The sequence below is a fragment of the Boleophthalmus pectinirostris genome, unplaced genomic scaffold (assembly GCF_026225935.1).
Source record: "Boleophthalmus pectinirostris isolate CB_2022bp ecotype Guang Dong unplaced genomic scaffold, ASM2622593v1 HiC_scaffold_18, whole genome shotgun sequence".
NCBI classification, from domain to species: domain Eukaryota; kingdom Metazoa; phylum Chordata; class Actinopteri; order Gobiiformes; family Gobiidae; genus Boleophthalmus; species Boleophthalmus pectinirostris.
Genome location: NW_026571133.1, coordinates 21,478,285 through 21,493,123, shown reverse-complemented (window position 1 = coordinate 21,493,123; position 14,839 = coordinate 21,478,285). Strand labels below are relative to the sequence as shown.

The following is a 14,839-nucleotide window of genomic DNA, read 5'->3' as shown; positions in this document are numbered from 1 at the left end:
CTCTGTACCTCTGACTTCAGAATCGGCCTTTACTAAATTTATAAGTTCAACTTTTGCTCTCATGTTTGTATTAAATGAGATCAGAGCACACTTTTTTGCTCAGTGTTACCTGGGAATGTTTCCAGCATACTGACAGCCAAAACTGATTGTAACACTTCAGTAAATAGTGCAGTCATTGAGCTGGTGCACATTTGAAGATATGTTTTATTTTCACATTTTGTAATCATATAGAATTCGCATCAGCATATAGCATATACTGACAGACTCAAATTAAAACAGAATAAATAGCTGGGTACAACATTATTATAACAACACTTTGATTATCCTTTAAGAATCCAGAACAAACATTCAGAAGTTTCAGAATAGTTTCAGAATGATTTTAGCTTAGTAACTACTTAATTCAGGCATGTCCAAACTATGGCCCGTGGGCCAAATGCAGTCCTCAGACAATTTTTTTTTTGGCCCACATACTTCCAGGTAAATTGGTCCAAATTACCTTGCATCAATTAAAAATGTACTTTTTACTCAATTTTTTTTTTTTTGAAAATTGACCTTGATAAAGCTAATATAGACTGATGGCTCATTCTAATGTGTAAAAACATGCACATATTTCAGTTATTCACTGTAATAAGCACCATTCTACAGCTCTTGATCAGCCCTCTGCTTTATCTGTGTTTAGATATGTGGCCCTTGATGAAAAATTTGGACACCCCTGACTTAATTAAATAAAGAGATAGGGTTAGGCGTTTGGGTTATGGTATTATAAGTAGTTAAGCCTTACCTCTTTGTTTAAGCTTTATTAAGGCTAAAAGCATAGTTCTTATAAAGTGTTGCCAATAACTGTATGTACTGACCTGTGTTGTATTCTAGATAAAAAAAATAAAAAAAAATGCTTTGTGATAGCGTGAGTATTGAGTAGTATGATGTAAAATGCACACATGTTGGCATTATTAAAATCTAATGTTTTTGCTGGTTATCCATGTCAATGGTGCATTTAAATCCAATCTGATAAAGTGGTTATTTGTTTTCTCTATTCAAGTGAATTGTCAGAAGATACATTAAAATGAAAAATTGCTATAATAAACAGATAATAATGTGCTCAGTGCTTCAGATCCAGTTAGTGGCCCTTGCATATTTTCACATTTACCAACAGTTGCTCAATATCCGCTCTGTCTCTGTAACAGCATCGCTCTCATATTCAAATTCTTGTTTGAGCCTGAAGGCACTGGAAACGCTGCTGTCGGTTTGTGGAGCTGCCTTCACTGACAAAACATTAATCCTCACATGCCTCCATCCCCCTCCGAACCTCCAACCAACAGCTTTTTATGCTGCAAAAACATCTTTCCACCCTCTTCACAGTGGCTAAATTTGATTCATCTGACACAAACATTATTATTGCAGTCTACTCTCAAACAGCAGAGGACCAGGGAAAAATCAGCCTGGCATGTTGGAGGTGATGCAACATAGAGGCTAATAAACAATCTAATGCTATTTTTATTCAGTTGCTGTACCATGCAAGTTATATACACCATTTTTACCACTGACAAGTGATGAGAGGTACATGGATAACCTCCTCACCAGAGTGCCGTGTTATGTGGAATATTAGATATTGTTAAACATGTCTTACATGTGTAAGAAACAGGTTTATGATTTGGCTGGGAGCTCTTGCTGATTTGCACTAGTCAGAGTTTCGTCATAAATATGACTCAGGTTAGAGTTCACACCTTAGGGTACTTCAACTAAATAAGAACAGGTCCTCTTTGCTTTAAAGTTATTTTCTCTGCAGTTAGCGACAGCCAGTGCCTTACCAGAACTGAAGATACTTGGATGAGTGTCAAAACATATTCATTCTAAAAACGTTGTCCAGTTTACAGAATTTAATAATCTTTTGTTAATCACTCTACCTGGACGACTGAGGGATTAAGCTACAGAGGAAGAAAATCATGCCCCATGTGGTCAAATCCAACACAGTCAAATAGCAGAAATAGCAATCATGATGATGATTGACTCATAATCCTTAGTTGTGTAATTAATACCATGTTACTATTTGGAAACTTCATGTTACTTAACTGGGTTTGTCAGTGAACATCCATGTCTAATCAAAAGAAATACAAAAATATGTCATAATGAGGCTTGTGACTTTGAACTTTCAGCCAAATTCTGGTGGCTTTAACTGGCTGGAATTCTGGCATATTTTAAGAGTTTGACACTAGGTGTTACTTTTCTATTTTATAGACTATATTTTAAAGAAAGATTGTTTAAATTTAATGTTATACTTTATATGGAACTAAATATTATGAAGTAACACTAAGGTTTTTCATCTGACAGAGTTTTGTATTAAAATGTAAAATATCTCTTTCATGATCATCCTGATTTGGGCTGTCACTTATCTTGAATAAACCTGGATTAAACCAGGACTAAACCAAGTCTACATTAGGATTAAACATTGCTATCAACTTAATCCCTCACTCAGAGTAAATTAATGATGAAGAAAAAAATGTATAACAATGTTAAAAACTCAAAAGTAGATTTAACATAATATGTCTCCTCCACATTTTTGATCATTTCTGAATGCTGTGATATGGAGCTGCTGAAGGCCATGTGATCTGTGCTGTGCACCTTTCATCCAGGTGTCAGGAGGTGAGAGGACCTGCCAAGTCAGGCTCTTTGTGAAAATTGATTAAATCCAAATCTCAACATGATGGAGTATGGGGATTTGTTAGTTTTTGAAGGTGCATATGAGAGAGATGTATAAGATGAACAGCTTTATTACCAGTGAAAATACATGTAGAAGTGTAAAACAATCCCTCACTATTGAGTATTGATGTCCTAGCCACTTTGCCACCATCTAGCTTGAGAAGTGTTAACATGATACCATATTCATTACAATGCACAAGAGAACAGCAAGAGAAAAAACAAGATGAATAAATATTAGTCAACAAACACATCCAGCTGTACGCTAAGAGTGAGCGAGACATCGACTCACTGATCCACACCACAAGGATCTACAGTACAGACACTGGGATGTCATTCGGGCTTGAGAAATGTAGCAGGATGGTGACAAAGAGAGGGAAGGTAGTCCACACAGAGGGGGTCTCACTCCCAGAGGGAACAATAGCAGACGTAGAGGACAGTTACAAGTACCTTGGTATCCCACAAGCAAATGACAACCTCGAAGAGGCAACAAGGAAAGCGGCTACGGCCAAATACCTGCAAAGAGTGAGGCAAGTCCTAAGAAGCAAGAACAAGGTGCAGGCAATCAACAGCTACGCCCTGCCAGTGATCAGATACCCTGCAGGGATTGTAAGCTGGCCAAAGGAGGAGATACAGACCACAGATGTTAAGACACGAAAGCTCCTGACCATGCATGGAGGGTTCCATCCCAAATCCAGCACCCTGAGACTGTACGCAGGCCGGAAGGAAGGAGGCCGAGGACTAGTGAGTGTGGGAACCACTGTCCAGGATGAAACATCCAAGCTCCTTGAGTACATCAAGGACAAGGCCCCGACAGATGAGGTGCTCAGAGAATGTTTCAGACAGTGGGGTCCAGAGGAAGAGGTGCTGGAGGGACCATCGTGGCAGGACAAACCCCTACATGGGGCGTACCACCGGAACATAACTGAAGTGGCTGATATCAAGAAATCCTACCAATGGCTTGAGAGGGCTGGTCTGAAGGACAGCACAGAGGCACTCGAGCAATAGAGGCCCAGATCTACCACACCAGACAAGACCCACGATGTAGACTGTGCAAAGAGGCTCCTGAGACAGTCCAGCACATGACTGCAGGGTGTAAGATGCTGGCAGGGAAAGCATGCATGGAGCGACATAACCAAGTGGCGGGCATAGTGTACAGAAACATCTGTGCAGAGTACGGGCTGGAAACCCCAGGATCAAGGTGGGAAACACCTCCAAAGCTTGTGGAGAATGACCGAGCCAAGATCCTGTGGGACTTACAGATACAGACTGACAGAATGGTGATGGCGAACCAACCAGACATAGTGGTGGTGGATAAGAAACAGAGCAGAGCCGTGGTGGTTGACATCGCAATAGCAAGCGATGGTAATATCAGGAAAAAGGAACTCGAGAAACTAGAGAAATACCAGGGGCTCAAGGAAGAGCTGGAGAGAGCCTGGAAAGTAAAGGCATCAGTGGTGCCTGTGGTGATCGGAGCACTCGGGGCTGTAACCCCCAAACTGGAAGAGTGGCTACAACAGATACTGGGAAAAACAACAGACATCTCAGTCCAGAAAAGTGCAGTACTGGGAACAGCAAAGATACTGCGCAGAACTCTCAAGCTCCCAGGCCTCTGGTAGAGGACCCGAGCTGAATGAGGGTGAGAGAGACCTACCACCATGGAAGGTGAGAAACACATTTTTAATTTTATTTTATTTTTTAATATATCTACACACACACGTTACTACAGGAGGATGACACATGTACAGGGCAAAGATTGTTCATTGTACAGTCAGACAGCAGCAAGAAAGACCCGCAGAACCTCTCCTTCACACAACAAGGGTGAATCAGGGTGAATATAAGATTTGACCACGGAAGCAAGAAAAGGAATTGGTTGTAGTTACAAATAGATTTTTTCTGTTTGAATTACCCATTCTTGTAAAACAATCAGTTGGAGTACAGAAGCAAACAAAACATGACACACAAACTAATGTACAAAGTGGTGTTAGACACATTAAAGGCAACAATCATACCTCAGATGTGAAATGCACAAACCTATTTTCTTTGAGGCGTCAGTGTGTCCCATCTCCTCTCATGTTGTTCACTGTAAACATCTTTTCTTTCTTCAAATCCTGCTTTGTCATGTCTTTGTATTGTGCATAATGTGTTCAAATCTGACTTTGTGTAATGATCCCCCTTCTTTTCAGACAGGATTACAATGTGCCACAAGACAAACAATCAAACAAACAAAGTGCGCAATGGTCCAGTCAGCAGCTTTCGTTCAATAAGACATCTATCCTTCAGCCATTTAGCTCATTATTTCTTCATCTTTTGTCATTTTACCGTCTCTCTGTGTCACCGAGTGATTGCTGCTGGAGATGATGTGGGAGCTGATTGCAGTGTGAATGTGAATGGGACATGACATCTGCCTCTAATGTCTCACAGAGGAGCTGCAGTCCCAGAAAACCCATGAAATACGAAAGGAAAAGACAGCACAGAGGTCTAAAATGGTTAATGCTCTTAATAACACAATAGTATGACTCTTTTGGGGGGGGGAGCATCTGGGTTGAAAATTAAATTACCTTGTTTGAAATGCTTTTTAAGTTTAGGTCAAAAGTGATACATGAATTCACTTTCTGTATTCTGTTTGTATTACTGTTGCAAGAAATCTTTATGAATTTTGCCTTTTTATAGTCTTTTCTTTAACCTTGGCTTCAGTGCTCCAGATATGTTGAAGAAACTGTCAAAATAGAACTTGTAAGAGTTGTGTGAGAAGTAAAGGGTCTAGTGTGTACTGTGGTTGTGTCCTTAGGTAAGACACATGTACAAATGTGGTGAGTGAGTGATGGGTGGTTAGAGTGGCTGATGGTGCTAGTCCAGGCAGCTGTGGCTACAGTAGTCACTTACCACCACTGAGTATGTAATAATTTCAATATAACTGCAGTTGAATAGGGTATTTGACTGAAAAAAAAAACAAAAAAAAAAAAAAAAAACTTTATAGTGGCAAGTGCGCCCAACTGAAAAATGGGTAAGGATGAACATTATAGGTGTAATAAAAAGCTTTAAATTTTGGTAGCAGTTAAAACATGTATCTTGAATCTCTGCAGTAATGCCGGTGACGGTAAATGTCACATTAACATCTCATATTGATAATAAAGGTCATGGTTCTATGCTTTAACGATGTTATGGTTCAAATTATATTTAGATTTAAAGGTCACCACAGCATTTGATTTGTATGTGGCACTCATTTTTATGTGTACTCATAGGGACAGTCAAAGTACTATCATAGCACTCTGAGCTGGTAAATGCTCTGTAGTGATTTTATACTGTCTGTCTACTGTCCAAAGTGTACCACATCTAAAGTGAATTGACATCATGCTGATAACGGAGCATGTGGTCTAGTCAGGCAGTTTTGTGTTATATCCTGTATCAGTGGACAGTGTAGGAATAGTTTTTTTAAGTATCTGCCAATCTGTGGAAATGCGAAGTTTACTAACTATTGCTGGCAACTGTGGTGGAACGCCTCCTCCATCGTGCACATGTGCAGAATATTTGAGGTTAGTCTCCTTGTGCTGGTGCATTACCACGCAGGGGTTACATGAGGAGACACAGGGCAGTGTCAGCCTCACTCACTCTGTACTTTCAGGGATAGGCTCTTGCTGCCTCTTGGTTAAAGATAGTTTTTGGTACAGCCCTAAGTTGTTTACTGCATATAGCAGCGGGAGGGCTTTGAAGTTTTGTGTTTGAATTAAAGTCTTACAGTGGAAGTTGGTCTGGAGCCAAATTCAATGTTTCACAATGTAGTTTTAGAATGATTCTATCAAAACCATTTTGTCCTTTTGACTATAACAAAATTTAATGAAATACTGCAATAACTAATTGTTTATACATAATTTGATTTTGGAGACTAAGCATGAATGAATTTTTATGTATGTAGACACACGTTTCTATGATAGGAAACAGTCTACTGCTATGCATTACTGGATCTTATATATTTGTATTTGAGTTTATTTTAGAGGATTTGCATTTACAAAATCATTTCATTGCCAAGAGAATAAATTGAGGTCTTAGTGACCATGTTGTTGTGTTGTTGTTGCTCCTTTGCTAACAAGGCCTAAGCCTTTGTACAGATGTTTGGCTTGTTTTAAAGTCAATCGTCTTCTTTTCCTCTGTCCCTGTTGACATTGATAAAGAGACTATCACCCTTGCACAGACTCACAGGGCCCTGCCTCTCTTCATCTGTGTGCCAGCGTCAGCACATCTGATGATATGATTGGACAGATGTGGCGCTCTGCACAGCCACGGGTCAGCGCTGTTTGTTATGGAGACACTGCCACTGTCTGGGTTCCCGCTGATCGCGAGAAGTCAAGGAGCGTAGAAGCGATAAGGCGCGCAGAGAGAGGGGCGTGCCTGTGTGTGTTGCTTGGCGCTCTCTCCACGCCTGTATCAGTTGCTAAACCATCCATCAAATTACCGTGGCAACCGAGCGTCCATCACCCCATCCATCATCCAAGGGCGACAGACAGAGCGACACCGCGCTGCCAGAGATGTCACGGACCAGAGGACAGATAACAAGGGAGAGAAGAAGCCACAATAAAAGAGAGGAAGGAAAGAGGAGATATGGGGTACAGGATGCACGCCTTGGTGAGGGTTATAGACATAAATGATTAATACTGAACAGTGTTTGGCTTGGATCACAGATAGCTTTCATTGTAATCCTGGGTAGCTGTCATTCTCTGACCTTACCTGTCTCGGCAATAAAAATCAACAGCTCTAATTCAAGCACATATCGGCAACAAACCTCTCTTTCAGTTCAGTTCCAAAGTGACAACAATGTAAATAATTACTACAAAAAAGAATAGGAAAGTCTGTGTCTACTTAATGTGAAAAATTTAACTGAAATTTCCAGAATTCATGACACATCTACATTTTACGTCAACATTTCAATACCAAATATGAACATATGAATACTGTGATCCTTCAGGTTATTCATTACAGTCACATGATGCAGACTAAAGTTACATAACTGTCCAGTACTGTTGCAGTTTTACTTCTTGAGCATGAGTGCTGTAACAGTCTGTGGAGAGTTTGAGGCTGCCTGTTTTCAGCCATCAATGTGGTATTTCACTGGCATGTTTCATAAAGAATAGGACCAACAAACCCCTCTGACCTTTTCCCAAACTCCTGTCTGACAGGCCCTGGCACCAAGTCTCAGATCTGAATGTCAAAAATACTTGAACCTATGAAGTTTTAAAGACATAAAAAAAATTCAAACAAATAGGTACTAATAATACTGTTAATAATAATACAAAAATATCTCTCTATATATTTGAGTAATTGCTATTTGAGTGTTATTAAAGGGGCCACATTACACTGTTTGCTCATCCTCGTTATAATGCTGTTTCTTGATCCAAAAATACATAGAGTTTAGTTTCATTCAAACATGTTTAGTAGGGGTGTAACGATATCCAAGTCACGACACAATATAGTCACGGTCTCAACCTCACGGTATGATATTTATTGCGATATTGTGGGAAAGCTCACGATATGTTGGGGAGGCTCACGATTAGGAATGTAACAATATCCAAATCTCTCAGTATGATATTTTCATGATATACATCTCACAGTATATTTATTGCAATATTTTGTGGAGGCTAACAAAACTGTTAATATGCTACTTTTTCCTCTTAAAATGCATCGACAAGACTTAATCCAAAGAACTTTTAGCTATTGCCATAACTCTTAATTTAAGCAAAGAGACTTGTAATTCCATATATTATGATGGTCCACAACATTATTGTGAGAACTTTAACAATACGATATCACGAATATTTTGGTTATTGTTACATCTCTCATGTTTAGCTCACAAATCTGGCATATTTAGGCTATAAATTCTTCTCACAAATTGAACACACTCTATCCCACCTTGTGATATCATGTGGTAATAATACTGGAAGTGCTCCATTGTGTTTTTAAAGTCCATACACGGTCACTAGAATCATTTGAATAATTTCAGCCCTGCAATTGCCAATCAGTACTAACAAAAGGTAAAAGGTAGCTGTTAACCAGAAAACTACAGATTCATAACATCAGGTGGAACAGAGCGTTTTGAGCTTGGAGATATGGACCAACATTACTCAGAGATGTGTAAATGAAACAGAACTCCAGGTATCAGAGTGTGAAGATGACCATGCTTGTAGTATAAAAACTTACTATGACAGAGTAAAAAGTGGTCGAACTAATTATCCCCTGAAGCCCTCACTTCTTCCGTGTTTTTAAACAACTCCAGGTATGTTTCTGAGAAGTTAATAGCATTATAACATGGCTTATAGCTGAAAAGTCAATGTTGCGTAATATAGGACTTGTTAAAAAAAAAAAAAAAAGATCCTCTGAGGTTTTGTGTTTTATATTTGAAGAGAACTCTTGCACAATGGTGTCATTCATCATTATAAGTAAATAAAATAAAAATGTGCATTAAACATTGGGTAACATTTCATGAAAATCTATGAGTGAGATAGTGGTGCCTTTGTTTATTCTATTAGTCTGAAGGTAATTGTATTTGTCTGGGTTTATTTCTGCACATATTTGACTTGGCAAGACTTCAGTGCAGCTGTGTAATCTGTGCCCATGGATCAGCATGTCCCTGGGATGTTTAGATATTTATAAAGAAGACTGTTTGCTGTCCTTCATGTTGCTTTTGATTAGATCTGGGATTGTAAACACACCGCTGAAATAGATTATTTAAAAATGCTGTTGAGCTGGGTGACTTTCCATGCACAACAAAGAAGAAAGCCACAAACTGTGCAGTGATGCAACTTGTGAGGCTGGTTACTAATACAACTCATGCTACAGTTTCAGACTTCAGACAGTAATAGAGTTTATGCATCACTGTATATTGTGTCCATCTGTTATTTCCACTAAGGCGTGTCTAGGCCTGTCATGATAATTACTACATTGATTTACTGTTCAATAAATGATAGAAAGAACAATGTTGTTTCAGGCTCAACAATTATTGGGTGGACCTTTTCATTGCAGTGTTATTTTTTGTTGTATCAAGCCTATATTATAACATTGGAACTGTTGTATGTTGAATAAATAAAAACTATGACACATACTGTAGATACAACTTGATGATTAATTGTTATTTATTGTTGGCCACATTTTGATTCACTTAGAAAAGGGCTCAGTGTGATAATCCTGTTTTAGGATTATTGTGTCAGTGGAATAAAGTTTCAGTATTAATGTTTATTGTGGTATTTTTCTGTAGCCATATATCAAACTTCAAACTTTATTATATGCGTCTCATTGGAGGACAAGCTGTCTAAAATACTTAGCTCCAGTCTGTGTTCAGTTTGTCAGCACTCAGAGACATGACTGACGTGGCCAACAAGCATTTTAACACTCACACCTCGAGGCAATTTAAAATTTCCACTTGAGCAAACCTTCATGTTTTTGAACTTTGAGAGAAAATCTGGAGAATTACATGCACATATGTAACTCTGTAGGCTCTGGCTGAAATCTCGTTCAAAAGCTGCAGATGCACAGTGCCCAGAACCACATGGCGTTTTTGTGTGGGCATTTCTCTGTGACCCCCCACTCTTTTTCAAACAGTCACAGTTCTGGTCTCACCTCACCTGGGAGAACATGGGTGCAGGCGTTTGAGGAATCCCCCTGAGATCATTTTCAATTCACCACTTGTGGCTGGAGAAGTGAGCAGTGGTTTGAATAAAGCCTCCACTTTCTGAGCACATATATTCACTCGGCTGGCTGCAAGATGAGTTCAGTTACAGAGACCAAATTGTGGGAATAACGGCACTTAAAAAGTTTGAATTTTCATTGCACGAACACTCCTGCAGGCGTGTGTGTGTGTGTGTGTGAGGAGGGTGTTACTGTTTGAGTGTGTGACTGGAGTCGACAGTGTTCCAGTTTAATATTATGAAAATCCTTTTATGGCTGTGAGGCTCTGATTGACAGTAATTGCAGATGAGGAGTATAATGGATTCAGACACTGTCAGACACAGTTACAACATTGATTCCTTTTACAATGAGACACACTAATAATATGGGTGCAGCTGTTATCATATATCTATTTAAATTACAGAGCATGCTGCTTTTGTTAAATAAACCTTGTACCTGCACGAACACAAACTCAGGATCAGTGTATGAAATTATTATGTTAGCTGTTTAACGTCTTTTTGGCTACAAGATAGTCGATTTACTATTCTGATTGGCTGGAATAATGATAAGGGATTGTAAAAGGAAGAGCATCTGCTATAAAACATGTTCCAAATCAATAACCAAACAATAAATGCTTATAATATATTGTCTTCCCATGTTTTATGACTCTTAAGAACTTAGATGCATAACCATATTTGCTTAAAACAACATTCTTGATTTTGCAGTAGGCTACGATGTTACAATTCTTGATGTAATGTGCTAGCAATGAAGTGTCCCAATGGATAGAACCTTGGCACAGAGCGATTACAATCCAAAATAGATCTTGTACCACTCCCAAGTGTGGATAAAGGTTTGTGTCAGGAGAGCCCAATGATGTAAAACTTGGTCAACTGCTGTATTTCAAGAGTCATTTTCTTACAGCAGTAGGAAAAATGCATTGCTTTCTTTGTCCATCAGTGTCTCATCATCATTTCTTTCAGCTGAAATAATATCAAACTGTCAAACACTCACTTATATATAGTTCAGACTGAGTTCATATATTGTCAGCAGCGTTGACTCATTAAGGAAGAGAGGTGCTGTGATTTAAAGTAATCTTCAGATCATATTTGCTGATGAAATGCAGGTGTAATAGACAAAAGACTGTTTGGGAATATAATTATATTGTAATCATCTTTTGTTTAATTTTAGATCATTTGTGTGAGCTGAGACTCAAATGCGATGATGTTGTAACCAATATTATGAAAAGTCGATTTATTGGTGGACTTTGAGAGTGACATTTCTGGGACAATGAAGTGAGTTTTGTGATTGTGATACAGCAGATTTACATCAGAATACTCACACGCGCACATGTATCTGTGTGTGTGTGTGTTTGTGTGTGTGTGTGTGTGTGTGTGTGTGTGAACCTGCCGCAGTCTTTATAAGGCCTCAGTGAAGCTGTATTGACTTTGATGGCTCCATCTCTCTCGTCCTTCACATGACAGACAGGCAGTTGTTTGTCTTTGTGTCTCGAAAAACTTTTTTCTGCGACATTTTATTAGAAAACTGTTTCAAAAACTAAACTCTTCTTTCTTGACATAACACATGTCAAGAAACACATACCTACATAATCTCTTTTTGGCTATACAGCACAATATATGGAAACTATAAAAGTCCTTCTAATTTTATCTCCATGGATATGCCATTGCTTTGCCTGGAATGAAAGTATGTATTAAACCTACCGTTGTCTAAAAGACAAACAGGTGTATATGTGTATACATATATACACACACACACACATATATATATATATATATATATATATATATATATATATATATATATATATATATATATTATACACACACACACACACACACACCACACACACACACACACACACACACACATACACATATATATATATATATATATATATATATATATATATATATATATATATATATCTAATATGTTATTATTATTATTATTATTATTATTTTATTTTTTATATTTATATGTTTATGTTCATGTTGTTTGTTGGTTGTATGATGTCTGTCTCTCTGTTTGTCACCATAGTAAACACACTGCATCACGTGTGTCTTGTTTGGGTGTAATTACTGTCAGGGTGAGACAGATGAACGTCTCTATTTGTCATGAGCGACTGGAGGAAACATGGCGGACTGTTGTGACATGTCTGGAGAGATGGAGAGCTGATACACACGCATCTGTCTGCTGTGTATTGCTGTTTGCCCCATCCATCCTGACCTCCTCACACAAGGACTCTGTCACTCAGCACCATCACACACTTTCAAACAGGCCCGCTATTTATGACTGCTCCGGGCTAATAAAGAAAGCTGCTCTCAGCAAGGTGATCTGTCTACCAGTTTTGTAAGGGGAAAGAAATTGAGTTATTGCTTTGAAGGGTATTAGAAAACGTTGGGTGTACTTGTGATTAATTGGAGTAAAATTGTCAACATTTTTTTACTTTCTAAACCTGGTTTTACAGATGGACTAAATGGGTGTTTTGAACATATTTTTATTTTGTTATTGGTTCTGTATTTTATTTAGTTTAGTAAAACAAAGTAAACAAAAGACATGAGAAAGAAAACTGTATAAACCTTTTATTTTAAAAAAGAGAGAAAAAAACTAATAATATTATTGATAATCACAAAATGCTGATATTCTACTGACATTTCAATATAAATACAATGTACTGTTGAGTACCTCTCTTGAACAACTCTTAGAATAAGTTGAAATCTGTATTACTTCCCCAATGCGTGTTCTTTGTCCCATGCATGATATTGATGGCTCTAAACACAAAAAGACCACCTTTCTACTAGCACAAGTACTTCTCTTTCACTACAATAATACCCCAAAGTACCAGCCAATAAGTACCAAGAACCCCTTAACGTGCACTGTAGTGACATCGATCGCAGGCTGAGTATTGAATCAGCCTACAGCAGCAGCTCATTTTCTCTTTCAAACTTACCAAATTGCTTTTTATCTGCGAAAGTGTCATTTTCAGACAGCTGACTTTTTGTCTGTCTTTCAGCGGGCCCTGAAAGCATCACTTGGCTTTAATGAATCAGTTGGGAGTCAGTGAAGTGGATCAGTTTTGACAGAAGTGCAAAATCACAGGAGACGGCCAGAAGCACTGCATTTACCTGGTTTCTCTGGTCTAGAATGTTCTGCAGAATTTCAGTTTCTTAATATTACTGCTCTTACTGTGTCTGTGCTGAACTGGGCTAGTGCTGCAAGACAGCTATATTAAGTGACAAGGAAATATTTGTCAGTTCATGCAATTTGAATAGTTAATCAATCTGAGTAAATTGTGTGCGCAGCGCTGTTTCTCTTTCCTAACACAGGCTGCTATGTCATGCACTATGTGTAACTTTTCTGGCAAGGGGGCCGTGAAATGCTTTTCTTCATGGAGATGTCATTGCTCTGCCTGAAATGTTCCATAGTATGACATTACACAGCTCTAGCTTACATTGATTAAATTACAGGTGGTTTTATAGCTCAAAAATGCCAAGAAAAACAGGCATTCTGACTGTGAGCAAGTTTGCCTCTCTACAGATCTGACCTGTAACTTGGTCTGGTTTGGCCTTCGTGAAGATAGAAAAGTTTAATATCGTACTGTGAAACATCCCAGACAAAGCAATAACATCTCCACAAAGGAAAGTATTTGACAGACCCTCCACCAGAAAAGTTACACAGGGCACCTTTAAATAGTTGCAGACTTCTGTGCATGCTAAAAGAATAATTAAAAAGGGACATTATGCAAAATTTACTTTTTGGAGCTTTCTACTATTTTGTAACATTTTAACATATGTCCTCTGTGTATGTTTGAGTAATCTTGTTTTCTTATTTGAGTAACTTTGCAAGTAAAACAGAAATAAACAAATGCTAGTATTCAACAGTTAATCTTATAAATATAAAATGTCCCACTATAGCTTGTACTGAACATAAACACTGACGGTGGGGGTTTGAGAAAGCAGACTATAATGGAGCCCACATGGCTGAGCACACTTGCTCCATAGTAGTAAGGTCCATGTGTTATGTGTCCTGTAGTCATTATAAAAGACTGAACTGTCACGCTGGCCCTGTGGCGTCCGGTCCCTCATCAATAAGGTCAGAGTGGAGGTCAGTGCAGGCTAGCCCCATGTTACTGAGTATTGATCATGCACAGCTCTGATGCACAGCTGTCTACTGAAGTCACACATCTGTCTGCAGCGTGGCACATTCACACGCAACCCGAGGTGTAACGGAGCTGTTAATGTGATACAAGAGTGTGAAATGCACAAAGCCACAATCTTCTACAATTACATTTTTAGTGGTTTGTTTATCTTTCATCAAAACTGAACTAATAGGGTTTGCATTACATCACTGATGGTAAATTTGTCAAGGAAGGACATTATTTGGAACAAGATTTTTTTCTATAAACTATAAAGAGACAAATTGTTCTGTATTTATTTTTATGTCATGTAGCATCTGTGATATTTTGTGTTGT

General features: G+C 38.4%; 1 protein-coding gene across 1 annotated transcript in view; it reads left to right on the top strand.

The window, feature by feature from the left end:
* Positions 1-14,839, top strand: part of LOC110161508 (thyrotropin-releasing hormone-degrading ectoenzyme) — a 116,413-nt gene that overhangs the window by 17,415 nt on the left and 84,159 nt on the right. The gene's annotated exons all lie outside the window — the stretch shown is intronic.